This window comes from Elaeis guineensis, chromosome 6 (genome assembly GCF_000442705.2).
Source record: "Elaeis guineensis isolate ETL-2024a chromosome 6, EG11, whole genome shotgun sequence".
NCBI lineage: Eukaryota > Viridiplantae > Streptophyta > Magnoliopsida > Arecales > Arecaceae > Elaeis > Elaeis guineensis.
The window spans coordinates 23,976,896-23,983,440 of record NC_025998.2 but is presented as its reverse complement, the minus strand read 5'-3'; the positions used below and the strand labels follow the sequence as shown (position 1 = coordinate 23,983,440).

The window sequence follows — 6,545 nt, the reverse complement described above, 5'->3', positions numbered from 1 at the left end:
TACGAGATCAAATTCAATAATCAGAAAGAATACGAATATCATATTTCAACGGTTTAGATTGGTCCGATCATCTAATTTCATCTAATCAAAATCTAATTAGGACATAAACAATCCAAAATTTGACTATCGGATCAAATCGGATTCAAAGTGATAGGATCGAGATTTCTTCATTGGTTTCATAAACAATCAAGTGGAGAGAGAAAATCAGAAGAGAAAAAATTCATAGGTACAATTCGAATTAATCATGTGACACAATCCAACATTACGATTGGTCCAATATCTCGATTGATGAAATCAACATGATCAAATCAAGTTATAGCTAGATCGGGATCATGGATGATCAAATCTAAGGATTCATGGTCTGATCAAGGTGAGTGCCAACACACTGCCCAACAATCATGGATCAAGATTCTTCATCAGATCAGAAATATTAAAAGAAATTCCTCATTGATAAATCGATCAAGAGAAAAAAATTGATCGAGAGAGAAATGGCTTTAGAGAGAGAAAATTTTAGAGAGAAAATTTAGAGAGAAAATTCATCTTGGACTCCTCAAACGATATGATTCAACAAATCCGATCGATCAGATCAAATCATGCTAAGATTATCATGTGGATAATTCAATAAAATCATGAAAAATAGAATCTTAAAAATACCTAATCTGATCAAATGGGTATCGGTGTACCGTCCGACGATCGCAGATCAAAAATCCATCACTAGGATCATTTAAATTCATCATCATTCTTCTCAAAATTTTAGAAAATTTAGGAGAGAGAAATAATCTAGAGAGAGAAAGTAGAGAGAGAAAGTCCAATTCTAGAGAGAAAAAATACTAGTTCAGGTTGAAAGAAGAGAGGGAAGAGAGAGAAACTTTTTTTCTCATATTTTATTATTATATATTATTTATTTATTTATTTATTTAATTTTTCTTTCTTTTTTTTTCTTTCTTCTTCTTTTTTTCTTCACGAGAGAAAGAGGAGAGAGAGTCTATTATTTTATATAATTTTTTTATTTTTATTTTTTTACTTCTCTTTTTTCTTCTTCTTTTTCTTTTTTCTTTTTCTTTTCCTTCTTCTTTTCTTTTTTCTTTTTCTTCCTTCTTTTTTTTCTTTTTTCTTTTTCTTCCTTCTTCTTTTTCTTTTCTTCTTCCTAGACTACCTTTGGGCCGAAACAGGGGACCTCACAATCCCCTGTTGGCTGGCCGATCGACGGTACAGCCGGCAAAGGGGCGCAGTCGGCACGAGGAGGGCGACTCGACGGTAAGAGGAGGGCCAAGTCAATGGCCGGCGACGACCACCGGTGTCCACACATTCAAAATGGACCGAATCCCTTTCTCAAAAAAATCCGGCGACTCCAGTCGCCGGTGATTGTGCACACGGGCACGAGAGAAAGGAGGAGAAGAGAGGAAGGGGAGGAGGCTCACCTTTGACACCGGTGAGGCTTTCCGGCGTGAAAATTAGACGGGTACAGAGCCGATCTTCCGTGAAGATTTTTCAGGATTGCCGCCGATGGACTTCGGATTCTCCGATGAGAGAGAGAGAGAGAGAAGGGAACCCCTCCTTAAATAGGGCCGGAGGGGGCCATCACATGTTTATATATTCATATACAAATGTACTACATATTTATACAGGAGGGTTCTCTTTCGCAGTAAGAGAGTCGAATGCGAACAATTACAGAGGCACCAGACGTACCAGAGATACATAGTTATGTAAGACTAGCAAGAACTTCTGTCTTGTGTCTCTGTTTCGCTTGCAGCAAGTTATGTAAGACTACCCGAGATACATATTCCGATCAGTAAGTTGTGGAAGTAAAGTACTACTTTGAATGTAACATATTCACTTAATCTTTCAGTAGCAAAATCTTTTGCAACAAATATATGCATGCAAGAACATCTCTTTTGAACTGTCACAAAAGTGAGCGTAAGACATTGGGTAATCTTTCTTAGCCAAAGGCTACCTAGTTCGACGCTGGCATTGACCTTCAGCTAATGATAAGCCGTCCTCTAACGGCCTGCTAACATTGTCATCGTTATTTCATTCACCGTACAACTCGAAGAAGATTCTGTATCTGTTGCACTTCTCTCGCTACAATAACCAGGCTGCTTTGGTTGTGGCAGCATTGCGCTTGCACTCGCCAACATCAAAATTACAGTTGACATATGGGGTCTGTCCTCGGCTCTATCCTGAACGCATAAGAGGCCCACTTGTATGCATCTGAGTACTTCACTAATGGAGTAAGAACAACCCATTGACTTATCTAGCAGTTCCAAGCTCTTGCCTTCCTTCCATAGTTTCCATGCCTGAAAGTTTTTAAATCAATATTTGAGAAGACATTAGAAAGTAGATGGAAAAACTTTGATAAAACATGAATCCTATCATTTTTCTTACATGATTAAGGAGGCTTAGGTTGGGCTCAGCATTATAAATTCCTCTGTTCTTCTTGCCACTTATGATTTCAAGCACTAAGACACCGAAGCTAAAGACATCTGACTTCACGGAGAAAACACCATCCATGGCATACTCTGGAGACATATACCCACTGCATGACATCACCAGAATTATTAAAAAGAGCTTTTTAAAGAAAGTTTAGGATAAAAGTTTTCAGGGTCAAAATAAACACAGTAAAAATATTTACAAAAAATGATGCTTACTATGTTCCAACCACTCTCTGGGTATATGCATCACTCTGATCTCCTCCAAATATTCTTGCCACGCCGAAGTCTGAGATTTTGGGGTTCATGTCTTTATCTAGAAGAACGTTGCTGGCCTTGAGGTCCCTGTGGATGATTCTGAACCTAGAATCCTGATGAAGATAAAGAAGTCCACGGGCAATCCCCACAATGATACTGAAACGCTTTTGCCAAATCAGGAGTGCGGATTTGGTTTTATCTGCTCAATAATCAAGCAATTTAACCATTACATTGTTGAATTTTGCCTATTCAGTAGAAAATTCATATATATATATATATATATATAAGTGAACTAAATCCTACTCCATTCCAATAGACAAATAAAATTATTTTTGAGCACAATTCTATATAGTTTCCATGAATATCTAAGATTAATTAAATCAGCAAAGTAGGAAATCTGTAGGCTTAATGTTTTGTATTTTGTACTACCATTTCAAGATTATTAATGTTTATTTAAATCCTTAAATCTGATTGAAGTTCAAAATAGGTAAGAATGACCAACCGAAGATAATGGTGTCCAGACTTCTATTATGCATATATTCATAGATTAGCATCCTGTCTTCTCCTTGAATGCAGCAACCAAGCAGTCTAACAAGATTTACGTGCTGAAGTTTGGCGATCAACAAAACCTCATTCTTGAACTCATCAATGCCTTGTAGTGAATGCCTTGACAACCTCTTCACAGCTATGCTCTGCCCATCCTCAAGTTCACCCTGGTCCATCACAACCAGTTTTCATGGGGTCATCATCCAAGAGCATGTCAACTTCTTTAATCAGACAAATAAAAGAAAAAGATACGATGAAAACAAGGATAGTCACCGTGGGTACAAACTTAGCTTCTCATAGAAATTGATTAAATGCTGTCATCAGGAATTTTCTCCATAAATGATAACCAAGTCAATCAAATATTGCAATGAGACACCAACATTACCTTGTAAACCGGGCCAAAGCCACCCTCACCAAGCTTATTAGCGATAGAGAAGTTGTCCGTGGCCATCACTATGGTGCTTAGTTCAAATAGGGGGAGTTCCAGTTCTTTCCCTCTGGTACCTTCATTTTCTGGCTGGTGGTCCTGAGTAGGACCTAATGCAGTAAGAGCAAAATCAAATGACAACTGCCTTCGCCCACCTAACTTAATACCTGGTTTAGAAGAATTCATATAAGCGGTGAGTACATGGATTTAGGGAATAGCAACTCCTTGTTCTGTTCTTTTCTGCGAAGAAACAGTAATAAACTTACGATGAACTTTGAACATCTTATGCCAGATGTAACATCCACTTGACACCAATAACAGCAGCCCACATGCTATACTTACAAAGATAATAACAATCGCTTTTTCTTCTTGTTCGAGTCGCCTCCGGTTGAGCCTGTGTATGCATTAGTTTAATGGAATCATGAGACAATTTTTGACTCAGTTTAATCTATCTACAATAGTGAAGGTCAGACTTGCCATTTCGTTGTTTTAACTAGATGATTGGTGTATAATAAACAGCTACAGCTTAAAAAATAAAGGCTTGATACTTGGTTTTATCATCTTAGGAAAGACCAAATTGAATTCAAATTAGGATGTGATCATCATTTGTAGGTAGAGATTTTTTATCGAGGATGTCTCTCGTTGAAAGTATTGAGGGAGGCCTTTTGTTTGTCAATTGGAATTGGAAAGGAGAACATCTTTAGTTTATATGTGCCGGTCAATCCTCTCTGCTCTACCTCTTTGTTATTTCTCATTGAAATCTTCCCTTTCTTTATCAACCAGTCTGGATCAAGCATTGAGAAAACATAAGCTAAAGATTAGGTCAAAGTTCTACGGCCATGGCCAAATTTTTCTAGACGTGAAGTCTGACGTTTTCATTTTTCCTTCCTACGAGAAGAATCTGGAGTTTCATACTGGAAAATTAAAGAGTATACGTTAGGGAATAAAGCATGGAAAAAGGAACAAAGCACATTGAGACTTTAGCGTCCAATTTCATACAGGAAAAACTAAAGAGTATACATTAGTCATCGACAAGTGAACAGAGCATGGAAGAAGATATCCAACTGATCTGATCAGACATTAGTGTTCAATTTCAAACTTTACAAGCCTCTAATATCTAAATCAAAAGGACTCTTCAAAAAGAAAAAAAGGAAAAAAATCTAAATCAAAAGGAATAACCACATTTATTGTTTAGGAAAGAGATCGGAGAATTGAAGAAGGAATAACGTCATTTAAAATGCACACACCCATCATAAAACATATTTAGACAACAAAATCCATATTACCTAGAGTTAACATCTTCAGCAATAGACTCTAATTGACATGCGTCCTGAGGCAAGATTCGACATGTATTTAGTTACAAGTTAAAGCAAGTAAAAGAAAATCTAAAGACTTACTCAGATCAGATGCTGCAAGACGAACATAGAGATCCTGCCCACCATCAACAAATTGCCTAATATCTATCAGATCACCTCCCCAAAAAATACAACCGCTTCCTTCTCCACTGATATTAGCAGTTGCATAGGCCGTACATGAACAATTATTCAAGCAGGTTCCTGACACTGCCCAAGGCTCATGCTCTCATTCACAGTGGAGTTTGAGGAGTCGGGCAACTTGACCTGAGACAGTCTTAGAAATCCATCTCCTTGGCAATCCAACCTGGTATTCCGCACGCACCCGTCATGCCCATCTCTGAGATTCCACTCTTGTGGTGACTTGGGACTGAATCCTTGAAGACAGTTGCAGTTTGGTGAGTCGTTCGAGTTACAAATGCCATACGGGCCACACTGAGCATAATTATCGCATCGGTCTCTTGGCATCGACCAATAGAGGCTCCACCCTACTGATGAATTAAACCAAACATATCGTTGAATCGTTGATTGGTTCAGCATAAACCTTGAAACAATCGAGCTGTCTACAACTTGATACGTGTAATATATTTCAGGTGGATTATCGACAAATTCAAAGGTGAAGTATTTGTCAGAATCCATCTCAGGCTCACCACTGAATCGAATCCCATTCCAAGGCCCATTTCGATACACTTTTGTCGATTGCTTCCATATGAAGAACTCCGGTGATCCATGAGGATCAAGCTTGAATGAGTAGTCCCCTGGTGAAGGGTCATCACTGCTCTTCCATGTGGTAAGATATTGGTCAAAACCAGTTGTTAAATTCAATCCAAGTTTCATTCCTGGAAGCAACGTATCACATGGGTAATCAAAACTCTGCCACAACAAGCTATTTGAATCATTTGTACCTTCTTTCACAACAAAATTCCCGGTATCCAAGAGCTGTGCCACTGGGCTACTTGCTTTCGTTGAATTTGCCGACCAGAAAACCTTGGCTGCCTGATTGGAGAGGATGAGATTTCCATAGCTGCTGATGTTTAGGATTCCAGTATTGTTGGTAAGCGGAGCTTCTCTATTGGCAACCCAAACAAATGTCTGAGGTGAGATATTCTTGTACCAAATGCCCAAGTATGTATTCTTTGAATTGCCCAGGCTGAAGAAGCCTAATTCAAAGTTCCCACCTGGTGAAACCAAAGTTTGGCCATCGCTGAGGGGTGTGTTCGGGGTGATGGTGTCTCTTGCAATGGAGGGAGGCAAGAGGCTACAGAGGAAAAGAAGAGGAAGTAGCCAAGTCTTCATGGCTTTCACTTGCTTGTCTTAGTGGATTTGGTATTCTTAGTGGCATGGTTTTATATCTACCAAAATCACGTTCCACAGGCCAATTTGGACTCAACTTCCAGTGGGCATCTAGAACTGCGGCTTTCGTCCTCTCGCGGTCTAAAGTTTCTGATGGGTTGAAAATTCTAAAACTTACCATCCTGTCGTATCGTGGCTTTCTTCCTTCCTTTCTTGATTTTTTTTTTTTTTTTTCAACTT

General features: G+C 38.7%; 1 pseudogene; it reads right to left on the bottom strand.

Moving 5' to 3' along the window:
* Positions 1–1,875: 1,875 nt before the first annotated feature.
* LOC105046986 (receptor-like serine/threonine-protein kinase SD1-8) lies at positions 1,876–6,341 on the bottom strand (annotated as a pseudogene).
* Between the last annotated feature and the right edge of the window lie 204 nt (positions 6,342–6,545).